At 41.7% G+C, this 22,720-nt stretch overlaps 1 long non-coding RNA gene across 3 annotated transcripts in view; it reads right to left on the bottom strand.

Moving 5' to 3' along the window:
- The window catches only part of LOC116598575, a 128,345-nt gene that overhangs the window by 56,754 nt on the left and 48,871 nt on the right, over positions 1 to 22,720 (bottom strand). For all 3 annotated transcript variants that reach the window (XR_004289105.1, XR_004289104.1, XR_004289103.1), the window contains 2 exons: positions 19,110 to 19,496; positions 2,424 to 2,480 (listed from right to left, as the gene is read on the bottom strand). This is a non-coding gene — a long non-coding RNA (uncharacterized LOC116598575). The remainder of the gene's footprint in view (positions 1 to 2,423; positions 2,481 to 19,109; positions 19,497 to 22,720) is intronic.

Raw genomic sequence — 22,720 nt, 5'->3', positions numbered from 1 at the left:
ACTTGCGGCTGGAGGGAGGAGTTTGAAACCCAGGGAGCTGAGGAGCAGGGAGCACTGCCGTGGGGCCCAGAGTCCCATAGTGTGTTTCCTTACAGCCAGAACTGAGCAGCCACCCTGGGGGCCAGAGAGCACGCCGAAGCTTTGCCAACATCTTGTTTCATCTCCCTCATGCCTACGCTGTCGGGATGTTATCCCCCAACTCCCAGACGCAGAACAGAAGTTCAGAAAGCTGAGTGATTCCTCCGAATTCGCTCAGCTTTCAATACAGGGTGACAGGGAAACTATCATTACGGTGGTAGAGTTGTACTATATGAAAACGCGCGTGTAGAGCCACACATATTTACACACTTAGAGTATATGCTCTACAGCCCCCTAATTGTTCCAGCAATTTCTCAGCTCTGGGTAACCTGTAATCTACAGTCCTCTAAAAACCAACAAGCATACCGGATTTATTTCAAGCTTCCATAGGGCCTGGCCTGTCAGAGACACTCGCTGAATCGTAGTTGAACTGTATTTACTTGTTGGACACAATACGGACAGGACTCAGACGCCAAAGAGGTTGGAATCGAAGCACGCCAGAATGAGGAGGCAGTTAGGTGCAGGTCTGGCCTTGGGAGAGCCTCTGTAACACTGTTTCAGGCGCAGAAAGTGTTCTGATTTCTCAGCCCACTCTTTCCTCATATCTCTCTCCTCTTCCTCTTCCTTTCCCTATAAAAACATCTGAGTTTGTGTTCTGGGATAAGAGAAAAATGCAGGTTCTACCCAATTTAGTTTTTCCTCTTCTGATCTGATTAGAATAAACAAGAGCCTCCTAGGACTTGTTAAAAAAAAATCCTTACTCAGATCTTAGATGAATTATTGCTGAGAGGTTTTAATTGGCTGTGGTTGGCTTCTGACCTCTTGTACAGATTGATTTATGAGGTGAATTTGCAATCCACTGTTGGAAAAATTGATAGCATGGTAGCAGATACAAGTTACTGTTTGAATAAGGCTTGGAAAATATTCATGCCATCCCAACCCCCACCGCAAACACCCAAATTCATGTCCACAGGCAACATTTCCTCAGAGCACCGATGGGCCCTAAATTCACCCTATGTGTTTGTTTTTAGAGTCAGATAAAGGTTGCCATTTTGTAGTCTGCTACGGGAAAAATAATAAAGTGAATAGAATAATCTGCTTTCTTTTTGCCTACAATTGTTCTTAAGCCTTCTGCCAGGTTTTATCTATGAAGATTTCTCTTTTAACAAAGAAGTGATTTGTTTTGTTTTGCGTTTTTTTCTTTTCCCACCCTTTTAGTATTTTGTGTGGTTCTTCAGAACACTCAATGACTTCTACTTGTGAACCACAGCCCTAGGGATTTTGGACAAGCTCTCTTTTTTTTTTTTTAAGATTTTATTTATTTATTTGTCAGAGAGAGCGAGCAAGCGCACAAGCAGGCAGAGTGGCAGGGAGAGGCAGAGAGAGAAGCAGGTTCCCCGCTGAGCAAGGAGCCCGATGTGGGACTGGACCCCAGGACCCTGAGATCATGACCTGAGCCGAAGGCAGCCGGTTAACCCACTGAGCCACTCAGGCATCCTAGACAAGCTCTTTTTGGACAAGTACAGCAGGTTCTCTCCCCTTGCTTCGGGAAGGAAGTCAGATTTGGAGGGACTGTGTAGCGCAAAAGTGAGCACACGCCAAGTGGTAGAGGTTGGCTCCACTTTAATTGATGTATCTGGAACTGGATACCCTTAGACAAATGGGAGACCTGAGGGTGGAGGAATGAGGAAACTGGGTGAAGGACATTAAGGAGGGCCTGTGATGTAATGCGCGCTGGGTGTTGTATAAGACTGATGAATCCCAGACCTGTACCTCTGAAACAATAATATATTATACGTTAATTAATTGAATTAAAATAAAAAGAAAAAAAGAAAGAAAAATGGGAGACCTGTGCTCAGTGATCTCTCTACTTCATATTACTTCTAGGATTCAGGACATAGTTCACATCCAATGAGCCATTCTTAGAAAACGGTTTAGAGATAAGCAAAGCATTTCCTTGTATGAATTCTTACAGCCTGTGTGTTACACTGATTTACATTGATAATCAGCCACTGATTATCTAGTTCCTGTCTCTTTTCTCTAAAGACCTTTTAAACCTTCCACAGCACTTTGCTAGGTGTAGAGTCAGTGCCTAATAATTTTGTGTTATCTTTGTTCATTTATTCATTCATTCAGCAAGTCTTTCTTGAGTGCCTGCCATGAGTAGATACTTAGTACAGTGGGGAGCAAACCAGATGTGGGCCTTAGCCTCACAGGTCTTACCTTCCGTAAGAAGGCAGACACTGAACAAGTAAAATACATAAATATGTCATTACAAATTATCACGTATGTGAAAAAAGAAAAAGAACAGGATGCTGTGGGGGAGAATAGAGGGGAATACTTACATTACGTGAGGCAGTCAAGGAAGAACTCCATTGAAGAGGCGACATTTAAGCTGGGACCTGAAGAAACCAGCCATTAGAATGGGGGAAACATTTCTGGCAGAAGGGACAGCATGTGCAAAGTCCCTGCACAGCACTAGGATTGAGCACATGTGGTCTAGGAGCTAGACTGTGTTGGGGAAGCATAGTGAGCAACACAGAAGGAGGGTGGATAGATGTCCAGAAGATCAGAATTGTTTAGGGTTTTCCAGCCTAAGTTAAGAAATCTGGATTTTTGTTCCATGACGGGGGGAAGACATACTGAAGATAGAACCTCACGTGGACACTGCACTGAACCTCTGATTAAGGAAGACTTCTTGTCAGCTTTGAGTCAACTGAAGTGAGGTCATGTCTTTTCAGAAAATTCAGTGTATCTCTTTTGGTATTTTTTTCAATGCATACTATATATCCTGTAGGTATACTACACTGGGTTAACACCTGCTTGTGTTCACTGAATATATGATAGCAGTATCCTCCTGTTATCAAATATTCTTCTACACCATAATTTTTTAAAAAGATTTTATTTATTTATTTGACAGACAGATCACAAGTAGGCAGAGAGTCAGGCAGAGAGAGAGAGGAAGGGAAGCAGGCTCCCTGCCGAGTGGAGAGCCCGATGCGGGGCTTGATCCCAGGACCCTGGGATCATGACCCTAGCCGAAGGCAGAGGCTTTAACCCACTGAGCCACCCAGGCGCCCCTACACCATAATTTTTAATGACTTCCTAACATTTTCCTCATGGATATACCATAATGGATCTCACCTTGCTCCTAGTAGACATTTGAATCTCATAACTTAGCAACAATATTAATAACTTAAGAATATACAACTCAAATAACAATGTACAGAACTTCCCTGCACATTAATTTTTGCACACATATGCCTGATTATTTCCTTAGGCAAAATTCCCAGATAAGAAATTAGTGGGCTGAAGGAATATGCTTACTTTTATAATTGGATCAAAAGTGCCACAGTCTCAGTCTGAAAGCTAACAGTTTACCTGTCCATGGGTGAAGTGTAAGAGTAGCCATCTCAATTAAAGTACTATTTTCAAATGGTGTGTTTTGGGCTACAGGGAAAATGGGAGTTACTTGTATCCACTTGGTGAGAATCTTGCCTCTCATAAGCTTTGAATACTATAAGTAATTACACAAACCTTAACCTGAAAGACTCTTGGTTTGTTTTTCTGGAACATAAAGGGGAGAATGCCTCAAAGAACATATGCAAAGATTAAGAACAATCATGTATGGAAAGGACCTAAGAGAATATAGATCTTCCTTGACTTATGATGGCATTATGCCCCAATAAGCCCACCCTAAGTCAAAAATACAGTAAGTTGAAAATGCATGTAATACACCTAACTGATGGAACATAGCTTAGCCTAGTCCATCTTAAATGTGCTCAGAACACTTACCTTAGCCTACAGCTGGGCAAAATCATCTAGCACAAAGCCTATTTTATAATGAAGTGAATATCACATAATTTATTAAATACCATACTAAGAGTGCAAAAGAGAATGGCTGTGTGGGTACAGAATGGTTGTAAATATAATTGTCACTGGGGCACCTGGGTGGTTCAGTGAGTTAAAGCCTCTGCCTTCAGCTCAGGTCATGATCCCAAGGGTCCTGGGATCGAGCCCCGCATCGGGCACTCTGCTCAGTGGGGAGCCTGCTTCCTCCTCTCTCTCTCTCTGCCTGCCTCTCTGCCTACTTGTGATCTGTCTGTCAGATAAATAAACAAAAATCTTTTTTAAAAAAAGGCAATTAAAAAAATATATATATGATCGTCACTGATCTTTGTGATTGCATGGCTGACTGGGAGCTGTGGCTCACTGACTTACTCAGCATCACAGGACAGAAGCACATTGCTGGCCCTGGAAAAGATCCAAATTCAGAATTCAAAGTACAGTTTCTTCCTTTTTTTAATTTTTAGTAGGCTCCGTGCCCAATGTGGGATTCAAACTCATGACTCTGCGATCCCTGAGGTCAAGAGTCGCACGTTCTGCAAACTGAAACAGCCAGGCACCCCTTGAAGTACAGTTTTTACTGAATGCATGTGGCTTTCCCACCATTGTAAAGTTGAGAAATCATAAATCCAACGATCATAGTCAGGCCCGTCTGGACCTACCCCGAATAAGTACTGACTGGTATTCTCTGCTCCTCCACCCATACACACACAGACATACACACACATTTGGGGTGTGTGTCTTATGGTTGTGAATTTTGACACTCTCTGGGGCAAATGAAAAAAGGAAAATTTTTGTCTCTATTATCACATCTTTAAGGCATTGGATAAAGTGTTTACCCACCTTCTCCTGGCAACTAAGAGTGTAATCTCGACATTCTGAGGTGAAACCTTTCCCACATGGATATTTCCTTTCTAAAGAGAAGACAAGACATCTTCGGCTAACACTGGGCTTAGAGACTCTTTGTTTTGCCTTAAACCTTTCATTATTTGTTCACATTATGAGGCAAAAACATGGCATGGGAGTAAAAGCCCCTTAACACCTGAGTCGGGGGGCTAAGTCTTGCCATTCACAGCTAGCTTGGCCTTGGGCAGTTTGTTTGTGCTCTCTGAACCTCATTTGCCCCCACTGCAAAATAATACTGTACCATTTCTCAGTGCTAATGTGAGGATTACATGACAGTAACATAAGCAAGACACTTAGACACTGCTGTGTCAATAAGTCAATACATGTTTGTGAATCCAAATCGCATATCCCCCTCCTAAGCAATGGATAGAAATGATATAAGATCCCATACTTCTTACATCTGTGAAAAAAGACATCTGCTCTTAGGTCTAACTCAGCCTTTTATTCCTGCAATGATCAACTGCCTCTCCTCTTCTATATGTGGTCTTAGAAAATCACAGTGCCAGGGGAGCAAGATGGCGGAGGAGTAGGAGACCTAAATACCATCAGGTCCCAGGAGTTCAGCTGGATAGTTATCAAACCATTCTGAACATCTACAAACTCAAAGGAGATAGAAGAAGAGCAGCAATTCTAGGAACAGAAAAGCGACCATTTCTGGAAGGTAGGACATGTGGAGAAGTGAATCCAAGGCACCAAATGGGAAGACAGACTGGGTGGGGGGGGGGTGGGGGGGCGGAAGGGCTGCTCCCAGAAAGCATAGAGCAGCAGAGCATAAAATCAGGACTTTTAGAAGTCTGTTCCACTGAAGGACATCGCTCCAGAGGCTAAGCAGGGAGTGGAGCCCTTTCAGGGACAGTGTGGTCTCAGGACCCATGGGGACATAAAAAGACCAGGGGTGTCATAGTGTGACAGAGCTCCCGGGTATCAGAGTGGGGAAGCCAGCTGCAACGACCGAGCCAAAGAGTTACATTAAACCATGATCCAAAGCAGAGTCAGGCTACTGCTCTTCGAGCACCTGCCCCACAGGTGGCAGATCTGGAGAGAACCCCTCCTTCCTCCGCTGGGAGGAGTAGCACGGGAGCACACTGCAGGAATCTGCTGGGTTTGGAGACTCCAAATGGGGCTGTGCACCAGTGATAGAAATGCTTGGTCACAGGCTGGGTGAGCTTGGAGTGCGGAGACCAGGGAGACAGGAGGAATTGACTGCTTTTCTCCGAGGGTGCATGGAGGAGTAGGGCCCTGAGCTCTCAGCTCTTCTGAGGCCAGAGATTGGGAGGCTGCCATTTTCATTACTGTCCTCCAAACCTCTACAGAAAGCATTCAGGGAGCAAAAGCTCACGAAAGCAAGCCCGAGGCAGATAATTTAGCCATGCCCCTGGCAAGGGTGGTGCAATTCTGCCTCAGGCAAAGACATTTGAGAATCACTGCAATAGGTCCCTATCCCAGAAGATAAGTAAGAACATCCAGCCAAGACCAAGCTCACTGAATGAGAACTGCAAAACTTCAGAGTGATGGGAATATAGCACATAGAATTCATGGCTTTTTCCCCATGATTCTCTAGCCTTTCAAGGTTACATTTTTAAATTTTATTTTTCTTGTTCTATTTTTTTAAATTTTTTCCTCTTTCCTCTTTTAATGTTTTTTAAACTATTTTATCTTATCAATACCTTTTAAAAATCTTATAAAATTTTTATTGTTAAAAAAATTTCATTGTTATACCCATATTCTATCCCTTCATTGTATTGAACCTTATTTTCCATATAGGTTTATATAGGTTTTTCTTTCTTTAAAATTTTGGAAAAAAAAAATTTTAGGATACAGTTTCTTCTAACAGATCAAAATATACCCTAAATCTAGCGCATAGCTTTGTTCTATTCTCCAGACTAATCACATTTTTTCCTCTTTTTTTTTTTTCCAACCAACTTCGTGTCTTATCAATTCCTTTTTAAATTTTCATCTTTATGGTCATATTCCATCCCTCATTTTAACGTGTGTGTGTGTGTGTGTGTGTGTGTGTGTGTTTATTATCTTTCTTTAAAATTTTGGGGAACAATTTCCTTTAATAGACCAATATACACCCAAAATCAAGTGTGTGGCCCTTTTCCATTCACCAGTCTAACACACACACACACACACACACACACACACACACACACACACACATATTCCCCCGCCCTACTTTCTTCTCCCCCTGGTTTGGAGTCTCTTCTGATTTGGTTAGTGTATATTTTTCTGGGGTTGTTGCTACCCTTTTAGTATTGTGTTCTCTCATTCATCTATTCTTATCTGGATAAATGACAAAGTGGAGAAGCTCACCTCAAAAATAAATAAATAAATAAATAAGAGGCAGTACTGATGCCTTGGTACATTACAGACATTAGTAAGATGTCAGAACTACAAAATACCTGGGTGGCTCAGTTGGTTAAGTGGCTGCCTTCGGCTCGGGTCATGATCCCAAGGTCTTGGGATCCAGCTCTGCATCGGGCTCTCTGCTCAGCAGGGAGCCTGCTTCCTCCTCCTCTCTCTGCCTTCCTCTCTGCCTACTTGTGATCTCTCTCTGTCAAATAAATAAATAAAATCTTAAAAAAAAAGTATGTCAGAACTAGAGTTCAGAATGACGACTATCAAGGTACTAGCTGGCTCAAAAAGGGCATGGAAGATACTAGAGAATCCCTTTATGGATAAATAAAATCCCTTTCTGGATAAGTAAAAGAACTAAAATCTAATCAAGTTGAAATTTAAAAAGCTATTAATGTAGTGCAATAAAAAATGGGAGCTCTTACTGCTAGGATAAATGAGACAGAAGAAAGAATTAGTGATATAGAAGACCAAATGTCAGAGAATAAAGAAGCTGAGAAAAAGAGAGACAAATAACTACTGGACCATAAGGGGAGAATTCGAGAGATAAGTGATATCATAAGATGAAACAATATTAGAAAAATTGGGAACCCAGAAGAAGAAAGAGAGAGGGTGGCAGAAGGTATATTGGAGCAAATTATAGCAGAGAATTTCCCTAATTTGGCTAAGGGAACAAGCATCGAAATCCCAAAGGCACAGAGAATCCCCCTCAAAATCAATAAAAATAGGTCTACACCCTGTCATGTAGTAGTAACACTTACAAGTCTCAGTGACAAAGAGAACATCCCCAAACAGTTTGGGATAAGAGGTCTGTAACAAACAATGGTAGAAATATTAGATTGGCAGCACACCTATCCACAGAGGCCTGGTAGGCCACAAAGGACTGGCATGATACATTCAGATCACTAAATGAGAAAAAATAGGCAGCGGAGAGTACTATAATCCAGCTAGGCTGTCATTGAAAATAGAAAGAGAGATAAAAAGCTTCCAGGACAAACAAAAACTAAAAGAATTTGCAAATACCAAAGCAGCCCTACAGGAAATGTTGAGAGGGGTCCTCTAAGCAAAGAGAGAGCCTAAAAGTAACAGAACAGAAAGGAACAGAAGCAATATGCAGTAACAGTCACCTTACAGTGCAATACAGTGACACTAATTCATATCTTTCAATAGTTACCTTGAATGTAAATGAGTTAAATGCCCCATCAAAAGACACAGAGTACCAGAATAGATTAAAAAAAAAAAACCAAGACCCATTGGTATGCTGTCTGCAGGAAACTCATTTTAGACCCAAAGACACCTCCAGATTTAAAGTGAGGGGGTAGAAAATAATTTACCATGCTAATGAACATCAAAAGAAAGCTGGGTTGGCAATCCTTATATCATATAAATTAGATTTTAAGCCAAAGAGATGAGGAAGAACACTGTATCATACTTAAAGGGTTTGTCCAACAAGAAGATCTAACAATTTTAAGTATCTATGTCCCTAACATGGGAGCAGCCAGTTATATAAACCATTTAAGAACAAAATCAAAGAAACACATCAATAATAATACAATAATAGTAGGGGACTTTAACACCCCCCCCCACTGAAATGGGCAGATTATCTAAGCAAACAATCAATAAGGTAATTAAGCCCTTAAATGGCACACTGGACGAGATGGGCATCACAGATATATTCAGAACATTCCATCCCAAAGCAACAGAATACATATTCTTCTTTAGTGCACATGGAACATTCTCCAGAGTAGATCACATCCGGGGTCACAAATCAGGTATTAACTGGTACCAAAAGACTGGGATCATTCCCTGCATATTTTCAGACCACAAAGCTTTGAAACTAGAACTCAACCACAAGAGGAAAGTTGGAAAGAACTCAAATACATGGAGACTAAAGAGCATCCTACTAAGGAATGAGTGGGTCAACGAGGAAATTAAAGAATTTTTAAAAATTTATGGAAACAAATGAAAATGAAAACACAACTGTTCAAAATCTTTGGGACACAACAAAGGTGGTCCAGAGAGGAAAGTATATGGCAATTACAAGCCTTTCTCAAGAAACAAGAAAGGTCTCAAGTACACAACCTAACACTACACCTAAAGGAGCTGGAGAAAGAACAACAAAGAAAGCCCAAACCCAGCAGAAGAAGAGAAACAATAAAGATCAGAGCAGAAATCAATGAAAATAGAAACCAAAAGAACAGTAGAACAAATCAACGAAATAGGAGCTGGTTCTTTGAAAGAATTAATAAGATTGATAAACCCCTGGCCAGACTTATCAAAAAGAATAGAGAAAGGACCCAAATAAATAAAATCATGAATGAAAGAGAAGAGATCACAACTAACACCAAAGAAATACAAACAATTATAAGAACATATTATGAGCAACCATACGCCAGCAAATTTGACAATCTGGAAGAAATGGATGCATTCCGAGAGACGTATAAATTACCCAAACTGAACCAGGAAGAAAAAGAGAACCTCAACCGACCCATAACCAGTAAGGAGATTGAGGCATTTATCAAAAATCTCCCAACAAACAAAAGCCCAGGGCCAGACAGCTTCCCAGGGGTAATTCTACCAAACATTTAAAGAAGAATTAATACCTATTCTCCTGAAATGTTCCAAAAAATAGAAATGGAAGGAAAACTTCCAAACTCACATTATAAGACCAGCATTACTCTGATCCCCAAACCAGACAAAGACCCCATCAAAAAGGAGAACTACAGACCAATATCCTTGGTGAACATGGATGCAAAACTTCTCACCAAAATACTAGCCAATAGGATCCAACAGTACATTAAAATGATTATTCACCACGACCAAGTGGGATTTATTCCTGGGCTGTAAGTTTGGTTCAACATCAGCAAATCAATCAATGTGTACAATATATTAATAAAAGAAAGAACGAGAACCATATGAAACTCTCAATAGATGCTGGGTAAGCATTTGACAACGTACAGCATCCTTTCTTGATCAAAACTCTTCACAGTATAGGGATAGAGGGCACATACCTCAATGTCATCAAAGTCATCTATGAAAAACCCACTGAAAATATCATTCTCAATGGGATACTGAGAGTGTTTCCCCCAAGGTCAGGAACATGGCAGGGCTGTCCGTTATCTCCACTGCTGTTCAACATAGTACTAGAAGTCCTAGCCTCAGCAATCAGACAACAAAAAGAAGTCTGGTATCTAAATCGGCAAAGAAGTCAAACTCTCACTCTTTGCAGATGATATGATACTTTATGTGGAAAACCCAAAAGACTCCACTCCAAAACTGCTAGAACTCATGCAGGGATTCAGTAAAGTGTCAGGATATAAAACCAATGCACAGAAGTCAGTTGCATTTCTTACACCAACAACAAGACAGAAGAAAGAGAAATTAAGGAGTCAATACCACTTATAATTGCACCCCAAACCATAAGATACCTATAAGATACCAAAGAATCTATACTCAGAAAACTATAAAGTACTCATGAAAGAAATTGAGGAAGACACAAAGAAATGGAAAAATGTTCCATGCTCATGGATTAGAAGAACAAATATTGTGAAAATGTCTATGCTACCTAAAGCAATCTACACATTTAAAGCAATCCTTAACAAAATACCATCAACTTCTCTCAAAGAAATGGAACAAATAATCCCAAAGTTTATACGGAACTAGAAAAGACCCTGAATAGCCAGAGGAATATTGAAAAAGAAAAACAAAGTTGGCAGCATCACAATGCCAGACTTCAAGCTCTATTACAAAGCTGTCATCTTCAAGACATTATGGTACTGGCACAAAAACAAACACATAGATCAATTGAACAGAATAGAGAGTCCAGAAATGGACCCTCAACTCTATGGTCAACTAACCTTTGACAAAGCAGGAAGGAATGTCCAATGGAAAAAAGACAGTCTCTTCAACAAATGGTGTTGGGAAAATTGGACAGCCACATGCACAAGAATGAAACTGGGCCATTTCCTTACACCACACACACAAATAGACTCCAAATGGATGAAAGACCTCAGTGTGAGATGGAATCCATCAAAATCCTTGAGAACACAGGCAGTATCCTCTTCAACCTCAGCCACAGCAACTTCTTCCTAGAAACAACACCAAAGACAATGGAAGCAAGGGCAAAAATGAACTATGGTAGCTTCATCAAGATCAAAAGCTTTTGCACAGCAAATAGTCAACAAAACCAAAAGACAACCGACAGAATGGGAGAAGATATTTGCAAATGGCATATCAGATAAAGGGCTAGTATCCAAAATCTATAAAGAACCTATCAAACTCAACATCCAAAGAACAAAAAATCCAATCAAGAAATGGGCAGAGGATGTAAACAGACATTTTTGCAAAAAAACATCCAAGTGGCTAACAGACACATAAAAAAATGCTCAACATCACCCAGCATCAGGGAAATACAAATCAAAAGCACAGTGAGATTTCAACTCACAGCAGTCAGAATGGCTAAAATTAACCAGTCAGGAAATGACAGATGTTGGCAAGGATGTGGAGGAAGGAGAACCCTCCTACACTGTTGGTGGGAATGCAAGCTGGTGCAGCTACTCTGGAAAACAGTATAGATGTTCTTCAAAATGTAGAAAATAGAGCTACCCTATGACACAGCAATCGCATTCCTGTGTATTTATCCTAAAGATACAAATGTAGTGATCCAAAGGGGCACATGCACCGGAATGTTTATAGCAGCAATGTCCACAATAGCCGAATTATGGAAAGAACCTAGATGTCCATCAACAGATGAATGGATAAAGAAGATGTGGTATATATACATACATATATATATATATACATATATGTATATATATACACACACACAATGGAATACTATGCAGCCATCAAAAGAAATGAAATCTTGCCATTTATAACAATGTGGATGGAGCTAGAGGGTATTATGCTGAGCGAAATAAGTCCATCAGAGAAAGACAATTATCATGTGATCTCTCTGACATGAGGAATTTGAGAGGCAGGTGGGGGATTTGGGGGCTAGGGAAGGAAAAAAATGAAAGAAGATGGGACTGGGAAGGGAGACAAACCAAATAAGGTGGCTGGGTTATGGACATTGGGGAGGGTATGTGCTAAGGTGAATGTTGTGAATTGTGTAAGCCTGATGATTCACAGCTGTACCCCTGAAGCAAATAATACATTATATCTTAATTAAAAATTCACAGTTCCTCTAATCTATAGCCTAGATAAGAAAACTCAAGTGAGATGGACACTGATGAATTTCCTGATGCATTGCATGGTTGTTTGAATGATTAGGTTGACCTGCAATCTTCCTCCCTTGTCAAAATAGAAAAATTCTGAAATGGCCAAGAGGTCTAGACAGACAGTAGCCTAAGGAACAGAAGAGTGGAAGGGGTGCCTGAATTCATGGTAGTCCTCCAGGAGTGTTAACAAGCAGAGAACCACTGTTTATGTAAAGTTTGTTGTGAAAAGGTACATTCATTCCCATTGGGAGTGATAGCCCAACTATTATCATGCCAGAACCAACTTGGGCATAGATAGGTTTTGTTTTAGGTAACAGTGGGGAACAGTTAGGGTGGGAGAAGGGCCTCGATAATCAGAGAAAGCTTGGGAAGATCAAGTGTTTGAAAGTCATAACTTAAACTAAGTTTTGAGATTGTCTAATTAGTTTTTTCATTCTTGTTACTTCTGGAAAGCTGTTATTCCCATTCCCATACAAAATAGGTACAAATCCCCAAATTCCAAGCTTGTAAGGTATTAGAGTATGGGCTTTGAGACCTATTTTTGAGATTGATTTTTACCTGCAGCCCAGATTGCTTCACTCCTGGATGTTGAACCAGACATCTCGAACATCCGCATCTCAGAGGCAAATCCATTCTCACTTACTGGAGACAAAGTCACTGATGTCCCTCTTGTCTCCTGGTTTTTTGTTTGTTTGTTTGTTTTGCTTTGCTTTGCTTTTCTCTCACCCCTGTCCAGTCTACCAGGAAATCCTATAGGGTATACCTTCTAAATATATTCAAGCCAATCTGACACTTTTTAACTACTCTCATTGCCACCCCTTTCCTTCTCTTGTTGCCAACCTTCGCCTCTTATCTGATTATTACAACATCCTCTTCACTGTTCTTCCTTGTTTTATCCTCATCCCTTCAGTGTATTTCCAACCCAGGAGGAAGACAGAGCTGGTCAGATGTAAAAGTCAAACCACGTCCACACCCTCCAGCGGCACCCCATCCCCCTAGAAAGAATCCTTACTGGGGGTTCTGAGGCCAAGTGCTCCTGTCCCATGACCTTCCTGCTCCCCCTCTGGCTCTCCCTACTCATCCCACTTCTGCCACACTGGGCTCCTGGCTGTTGCTCCAACACCATGGCAGGCACACTCCTGCCTCAAAGCCTCTCCTCTTGCCCTCCCCTCTATCAGGAAGATCCTCTGCTCACATACACACCTAGGTGGTGTTACTTTCTTCCTGTCTTTGCTCAGTGGTCACCTTCTCAGTGACACCTTCCCTGACCACCATTTCGAAAATTGCACTCTGCCCGTTTTTTTTCTCCTTAATGCTTCTTGCTGTCTAAAACACTTTACATTTTACTTCCTTATCTGGTTTATCATCTGTCTCCCCACTCGAATGTGGGCTATACAGCTGCTCCAGCAGCATTTATTACATGGAATGAAACACAGACCTGATCTAGATGGGTAAATAATGCTGACGTCATACGCATCACATGGAAAGAGTGTTGGAGGCTTGGGGCTAGGGATTAGAATTGTGAGAACTTCAGAAGGGGACTTCCTCACTTAGACATCAGCCCAGCACACTGCTGACGGGGCAAGAGGCCAGGCAGGGATACTGGGATCCAAAGCTGTTAGAAATGTGCAGTCTCTACAGCAAACTTGACGGCTTTCTCTGTGCTGCTCTGGACACAGGCAATATGTTCATGAGCTGGACAGTTTCCAAAGGATGCATTTATAATTCAGGGTGATTCAGAGAAGGACTGGCTGTGAGATACCCTCCCTCTCTTCATCTTCCTGCCCACCTCCCCCACAATTGTGAGTCCTTAACCTATACAGTGGTGAAATGGGGAAGGAACCATAGACTGCGAACCCTCACATTACATTTGCACATGCCAGGCTCTGTGCAGGGCAAGTGACATATATGAACAGATTCGATCCTCACAGCACTCCTACAAGGTATATACAATCATTATGGTCATTTTAAAGATGAGAACATTGAAGCAGAGAGGTTAAGTAATTTTCCCAAGGCCATACAGCTGGTAAGGGTCAGAGCCAAGATTCCAAATTTGGAAGGTGATGGAATATTAAAAAGGACTTAACCTATCTCAAACTGTCAGACTCATCATGGAATGGATACTTTTTCATTGGACTCTAGACCTGCTTTTGTGTCTTGATAAGCTGGCTGTTGCCCATGGTCCTCTAGTCTCTCAGCTGGCCTCATCTGGCCTATCCAATTGATACTACTCTCCACAGATGCACCCTACGTTTTAGACTGGCTGGTCCCTTCTTAGACCCTAGAATCTACTCACACATTCATTCTTGCACAGCCTTCCTCAACTCCTTCACAGCATGCTCCCCGCTCTGAGCTGGGGCTCCGTGTCTCATTAGGGGTGTCTGCCTTTGGGATGAAGAAGCTTGGGAAGGCTCTCCAGATTTCATTTCTCCCTTCCTCCCCAATTCTCTGACTTTGGACTGAACTCTCTAGTTCCTACCTTTTGCCCTGTTCCTGCTTCCTGCCTTTGGCGCAGTGCCTCCATATGGACACCTCAGGGGTGGCCTTCCTGGCTTCTGGTTTCAGTCTCACCCTGGGTGCTGTCTCTTGGTCATGCTCTGCTCCTAAATAGCCCCACACCTGGCCACTGTTGGCCTAGTAGCCCCGGTGGAGAGAAACTGACTTGAACAACTTCTACTTCTTCCTTTATCTATCCAAATCCTGCGACTGTCCTATCGAATCTTTGGTAGGTTGAAGGTCCTTGATGAGACTTTCCTTACCAATGCCATCTGGTATTTTCTCTTTCTGCCTTTTGGTCATCTACATGTTTATTGGCAATATCATCCATTCGGACATGTGCTTTAACTTTCCTTTGGAACTCTTTACAGTTGGTATTAATCACCACCTGCTCCTTATCATGTATCTTCAAGAAGACAGCATGTCCTTCTAGTCCAGGACTGTTCTGTGCACCAACTTTATGTTCCCTGTCTCAGCAATGCTTGCTGATCTGGAGATTTTATGACCAAATCCATGAAGTGTGGGTTATGGAGAGAAATATGATATCCTGGAGACACCTGCAATATGGTATGTAGGAGTCTGACTTTTGGGGGTTGGTAGGTGTGGCTGGCTCTGCCTGTTTATGAGTGGCCCTCTTGTATTACCTCCATTACATCTGTCTCCTCATCTGGAAGGTTATCATATCATGATTGGCCGAGAAAATGTATGAACAATTCTCTAGTAAGATGTCTGGCACATAGGGGCGCCTAGGTAGCTCAGTGGGTTAAAGCCTCTGCCTTCGGCTCAGGTCATAATCCCAGCGTCCTGGGGTCGAGCTCTGCATCGGGCTCTCTGCTCTGTGGAGAGCCTGCTTCCTCCTCTCTCTGCCTGCCTCCCTGCCTGCTTGTGATCTCTCTCTCTGTCAAATAAATAAATAAAATCTTAAAAAAAGAAAAAAAAGATGTCTGGCACATAACAAGTGCTCAATGAAGAGTAACTGTGATTTTTCTTGTCCCTAAGCTTTGAAATTTATATCAAACAGACCAAGAGAACATACTGGAATATGTTCCCTGGTGAACTTGTCGGAGGCTTCTGAGATCATGAATCTGTCCCAATATGGGATTTTTGAAAGACCTTATATTAAACTGGATTGTAGGGTTTTCAACCCCTTGAAACTGTGGAATTAATGCTATTAAACATTCAGGACATAATAAAAAAATTCAGAATGGAAGGTTTTCGGGTGAGCCTGTGAGATTGGATGGAAGGGGTAAGATGAAAGCTTTTGATTATTTCCTGATTGTGATTTTCCACCTGGCCTTTCTTTGTTTCTTTCCTCCCTCCCTTCCCCTCAAGTTTTGGAGGCTTGTCATGAAAATGAATGAAAGATCAAGGAAACCACTGATACATTTAGGTTATGTGCATATAGGTATTTATAGACTCTTTCAGGTGTTCAACATTTAAAAATCAGTTTACTGTTCTTAGTAAAATATCACTGGTTGATTCCTGTTCACTCACTCTATTTTTAGCCTCTACATTTTATGGTTGCAACATGAGGCAAGACCTCCTATTAAAATCTTGACTATTCATTCATCCTTTCAGATGTGGGTTCTTAGATGTTGAATTACAATGGTTGTGGCTCTATGTTAACTTCTGACTAGTGAGTTCAAAAACCATCTCTTACTGTTTAGTGTTTCCTCTTTATTTCATTCATTCACAAACATTGGGTTCTTGGGAGGTGTCAGTTATGGAGATATGAAGATGAATAAGATATGGGCCCTCCCCTTAAGAAGCTTCATCTACTGGATCATAATGATCTATTGTGACAGACTAGTTTGATTTCCAATAATGCATCTGAATACTACCTTCATTACAAAATAGTGACAAAATTTTGATCGGCTAGAGAGATAGTGTGTGTGTGTGTGTGTGTGTGTATTTATTACCCCTGAACAATTTTTTCATGCTTTAACAAACTTTTTAAAAAAGCCCTAAGTCCAGCTTATAGTTGGGGAAGATATGTCCACTTGGGTTTCCTATAATATTGTATTAGTGTTATAGACTCAGTTATTAAAATTCTTAATTTTTTTCCATAGTTTTAAAATGTAAAAGTCATCTTTTATCTCCTAAGTGTTCTTTTATAAAATGAATCCTTTTGTTCTCAGGAAGTTTTTGTAGAATAGATAACCAAACCTGTAGGAAAATTTAAAGACTCTTAAGTCTCTTACATAATTGAAAACATCTTATCCAGCTACATTATTTACTATTTTATGAACTTTAATAATGTTTATTTAATTTGGGGGGTTGCTTTTCTAGATGATACATATTCTTTGCAGTTAATGACAATAAAAAATCAGTTATTTTCTAAGCTTTATTTCTCTTACTTATGTTTCACATACTGCATTGTATAGAGCAAAGTTCCTCCCTACTTTAGGCCCTACTGACATTTGGGGCTGGAAGAATCTTTGTTGTGGGGGCTATTCTGTGCATTGTAGGACATTTAGCAACGTTTTCGGCCTCTACCCACCACAGGCCAACTGCACTCCAGTTGTCAAAGTTAAGACAACCAAAATTGGTTCCGTACGTTGCTAAATGTGTCCTGAGAAGTAACGACTGGTCTAAAAATTCCAAAACATGGAGTAAAAACAACAGTGATAAGGGCATCTCTAATTTGCTTCTGCTTTTACAGGGAATAATGCTTCTGGTGTTTTTTCATTAAATAAATCAGTTTACCATAAGAGTCTTTATGAGGTCAAGGAAGTAGACTTTTACTCTTATCTTAAAATAAATAAAATGTAAAATTGCAGTGAGTGCTGATGGATGATGATGATGGATAAATTCCTTGTGGTCAAAAAGAAATAATACAGTTCGGTGGCCCCCTTAGGACCAAGGCTGGGTAGGGAGCGAGTGAGTGAGTGTGTGTGTGTACAGTGTGAAGGAGTTGGGTGGGGAGTGTTGTGTAACTCTTGATTCTGGACACTTGGCTTATAGAAGCTGAGAAGAATCTATGCTAAGAGAACACAGCCAAGGCTTTTGCACAGGGAAGGGAGTCCAAATGCTGGGTTATCGCTGTAGCTGAGAAATAGCCCCTTGGTATTCAGAAGTAGATGAGTTCTGTAGCCACTCTTTTCAAACGATAATTTATTGCTGGTTTTGTTTTTCTGAACTCATTTTATTAGGCTTCTGCTTTCAACATTTCAAATATAACAAAGGAGTTGAGAGTCCCTGTTATTAGCTTCCAATGGCCTTGAGACGGCGGCCCCTGTGACTGAGGGGATGATGGCAAGCTTGGCAAAAAGCTGGGGGGGGGGGTCATGTTCAAACCTTCAAAACCAGACTGGGGTAGGGGCCACAGACAGACGGCACAGGTGAGGGGAAGCATAAATCCTACCGCTAAGCCATTCAGACTCCACTTGGCCTGAATGGGCCTCCCTCCGTGGGGGGTTCAGAGCCTCCCGCCCCCCGCACCCCCAAGGGGCTGGCGGATTTATGTCAGCAAGAGCACTGCAGGAGAAAGAGATTACGAATGCTTTCAAAGGGTGTGTGAGGGGGTTGCTCCTCGGTCTGAGCGGTCTGGGACACAGAGCTGAGTCTGTGAGGACCTGGGCTGGTGCCAGCCAAGGGAGTAGGGTGGCCTAAGGAATGGAAGGTCACTGGCCAGTTGGGGGTTTTGATAATTATATCCTTGTTTCCTTGAAGGTACCAGCGTCCTTGATTTTGCAGCTTCAAAGAGCGCTGTCTCTGAAGTAGGGGGACGTTCACACCTGCTTTCCTGCAGTGATTTCTGTCTTCCTGGCTGCAGACTCAACAAGACAACAATACGTCTGTGGACATTTTCAAGGCCGTATTTACAAACCAGGCATGGGAAGCTTCTCGTCCACCCTTTCTTCCTAAATGAAAGTGAAAAGGTTACTGTGCCCCATGAGAATAGAGCCACGAACCCAATTTAATGGTTTTACCTTAAATTCAGGTACTTTGTAGGTCAAGCACACTAAATCATCACACATGCACACACCCATCCTTGTCCCCTCTCCTTCCAATTCTTACACCACCCCAAAGGGGCTTATCATAGAACCGGAAGTCTAGTAATTACTAAAGACAGCAGTATACAATACACCTGGAATGGTTGTTTTTCCTCTTTGCTCTCCCATTCATCTCCAGAGAAGCTGTGCCAACAAGAGTGAAGAAATAGAATCAGAGTGCTGCCTTTCATATTTTCCTTACAGCACTGACATTTCCACGACACCTTTAGAGCGGAGAGAGGTATTTATTGTTTTTGAACGGGACCCTGTTTGTCTGCTGTCCGCAATGAACATGATCCAGAGATGGGGTTTCCTCTGGCGAAATGTATACTTGCTTCTCTTCACCCCATCTTCCCACGGATTATCCTATCAGTAAATGTGCAAATTTAAAACCACGTTTTGGGTTGAAAAATCCCATTTGTTAAAGACGAGATGACTGGTTTCTGGCATGTGAAATCTTCCCAAGAATGAGACTGGGAAGACTGGATATTGCACATAACTTCTTGGATCCTGTGCTCCGATGTTTCTCTTGCTGCCACCAGCTCTGCTGACCAAACCTTCCTTCTCTAGGCAAAAGCAGGTGCTGGTCAAAGCCTTTCTATGAAATTAGAAAGAGAAAAATATTGTCTATTTTTCTAGCAAGTTGTTGGTCTGAACTTGACAGTGATAGTAGTTCCACACACAAAATATTCCCCCTTTTTAACTTTTGCTCGGAGATTGCACAAATACACAGTTAATGTTGATGAATTTCCAGTTTAGTGACATAATTAAAGAACTAGAATCTTCCGTCATTGAAAATATAGTCTCTCCCCCAACCCCCTCTCTCTGTCTCGTTCTCTTCCTCCCCCCTCCCTCTCTCCTTCTCTTTCTCTCTCTATCTCAATCGTGTTAAGAGTTTCTCGCTTCCTAAGTCATGGGTAACGACTGCTATGACTCCATCCTCCAAAGTCAGCTCCTACCTGCCACCTGGGACCCTGGGATTCTGAGCTTTTGCTTGTGATTTAATAACGAGACCCAACGGAGAAGCCCAGGTGCTATATCTCATACCCTTACGGATTGCCAAGGGAACATTTAATCTGTTGACTTTATTCAGTTATGCTAGTCTGGCAAACATACCTGGAGCTGTAAATTATTTAGATGTTTAATTTATTTGGTGTAGAAGGAGCTCTCTTATACCTTAGTTATCTAATAGCAGAAGATGAAAAACCACTTTGTTTGCAAATCATAAAAACTTTAACAGATTGTGCCTTACAGAGTAAAACAGACTTCCCTGACCTTAAAGGTATAACAGGGGTCCAAACAAGCACATTATCCCCTAAGATAAAAATTATGGCATAAGTCTGCTTAGGTTAGAAGTGAAATGTGAAACAAAGGCCTTCCACTGGATAATAACTGCTAGTCTGAAGTGAACACAAAAATTGACTATAACTGAGGGGTCAGGAGTGGACAGCAGGGACCTTTGCCAGAGTGCCTCTCTCCCCCATTACCGTGTACTTCCCAATGACCCAGGGAGGGAGATATTTAAAAGCCTAGGTAATATGATATAATCTAAACCCTATTAGGATGCAAAATTACTATCTAATAATGAAACATGTCATTGTTTTATTGACTATAACCTTACACTTAGTACATTATCATTAATACAGAAATTCAGCACATGTTTCCTTAAAATAGAAACAACAAAAATAGATGGTCTAATGGAGCAACTACTGTTACATCCGAGGGTGGGTGCCCCACCCTCCAACTGTTTCATTCACTCCCCTAATAAGAAAGGGTTGTTCTGAAGCAAAAATAAGCCTAATCCATAGTAACACAAAGAATCTATAGTAATACATAATCTGTAGTAACACAAAAATATAAATGAGAGGTGTACAAAAATTCTTTGTAAAATTTTTCTTTTACAATTGCCTTGCTAAAGGTCCTTCTGGAATCAGGGGACATGTTTGGGCTTTTATTTATCGTCATGCAAATACATTAAGATTTTTTGTTTAGAAGATGGGATCGGGAGGGAGACAAACCATAAGAGACTCTTAGTCTCTCAAAACAAACTGAGGGCTGCGGGAGCAGGGGAGATTGGGTTATGGACATTGGGGAAGGTATGTGCTATGGAGAGTGCTGTGAAGTGTGTAAACCTGGTGATTCACAGACCTGCACCCCTGCGGCTAACAATACATTATATATTAAGAAAAAATTAAAAAAATTTTTTTTTTTTGCTTAGCAATGGGAGGCAGCAAGGGTTTAGCTAAGAACACTGGTTCTGCAGTCCTGCTGCCTGGTTTTGAATTCTTGACTTTTATAAGCTGTGTGACTTTGAAGAAGTTACTTAAGTTTTCTGCACCTCGGTTTTCTTATTTGTAAAATAAGGATAATATCTTTCTCATGGAGTTTTTGTGTGATGAAGTACATGCCATGGCACGTAATTGCTCAGTAAACGTTAAATTATCGCTGCTAATCATTTCCTATGTGCTCTGGACTCATGTCCTCGTTTCCTTACAATAAAGAATGCTCTGGAGTAGTTATTACTTCTATTTTGCTAAAGATGAAATTTACCTCTAGACCCAGCACTGAACTAAGCAGAGCCCCAGTTCCAACTCAGGTGGATAAGTCTTTGTGTCAGGTCTGGATCCCCAGAGGGGGACTCTTTTTTTTTTTTTTTTTTAAGATTTTATTTATTTATTTGACAGAGATCACAAGTAGGCCGAGAGGCAGGCGGCGGGGGGGGGGGGGGGGCAGGCTCCCTGCTGAGCAGAGAGCCCAATGGGGCTGAATCCCAGCACCCTGGGATCATGACCTAAGCTGAAGGCAGAGGCTTAACTCACTGAGCCACCCAGACGCCCCAAGAAGGGGACTCTTGAGAAAGAGATCTTGGTGCCGAAAGTCTATTGAAGAGTGCTCAGGAGCGACATCTATGGGCCATGGGAGAAGCTGCTCCACTCAGCACACCCAGCATGCTTAGGCACAGACATGGCCCCTCAGAGTTGGACCCCACTGGGGCAGTGGGATCCTTAACCAGCCTCCCCACAGAATCTGCAATCCTTAGATATAGGATGCCCTAGAAGTGTGGTGGCTTTGGGAAAAGCTGCTCTCTTGATCCAAAAACTCTGTCCTGAGAAGGTCTGAGCTGGAGAACTGTCAGCAGCCAACCTTCAAGGCAGCTGAGGGCATAGGCACTTCAGTCTGGAGGGGCAATCAGGCAGGGTCCCACAGGGTCCACACCTCCTTGCAGTTTAGGAAGGTGTTCAAGGTCATCTCATGGCCTGTGGCAGATGTGATCCCTGGTTCTTTTGCCCAGAGTCTCTCAGACCCCATTAAGTGTTGGGGAGTCAAGGAAGCACATGGACAGACTCTCTCTGGGAATGACAGAATGTGCTTGGGGACCTGAAATAAACACAGAAGCAGCTGACCAGGACCAAAAACAAGTAAATCACAGATGGACCTTGGCTGCTGTGGTTTACATTCTCTTTATAACTGGCTCAAAGGTAGGTCAATTAAAGATGTTTAAGTAGCCCAAATTCTAAAAATCCAATCCCCTCTAGCAAGCACTTTTTATGGTGTTCATGTCATAATCCATAGGCTAGAACCACAGAATTTTAAAATCAGAAGGGGCCTAACGGATCCACCTCCTTAATTTGGATTGGGGTGGAGTGGAGTCAGTTTGTCAAGGTCATACAGTAAGTTAACAGTTACACACAATGGGATTGGGACCATAAACATGAAAACTGATATCTCAAGCAGAGTCTAGCTGTTTGCCAACTGCAAAGAAATTGTAAAAACAAATTCTTGGCTGAAAACTTGAAAGGATAGGTTTGGAATGTTATCTTA

The sequence above is a fragment of the Mustela erminea genome, chromosome 9, assembly GCF_009829155.1.
Source record: "Mustela erminea isolate mMusErm1 chromosome 9, mMusErm1.Pri, whole genome shotgun sequence".
Taxonomy (NCBI): domain Eukaryota; kingdom Metazoa; phylum Chordata; class Mammalia; order Carnivora; family Mustelidae; genus Mustela; species Mustela erminea.
Note: the sequence above shows the minus strand (reverse complement) of the source record. Positions and strands in the feature narration are given on the sequence as shown.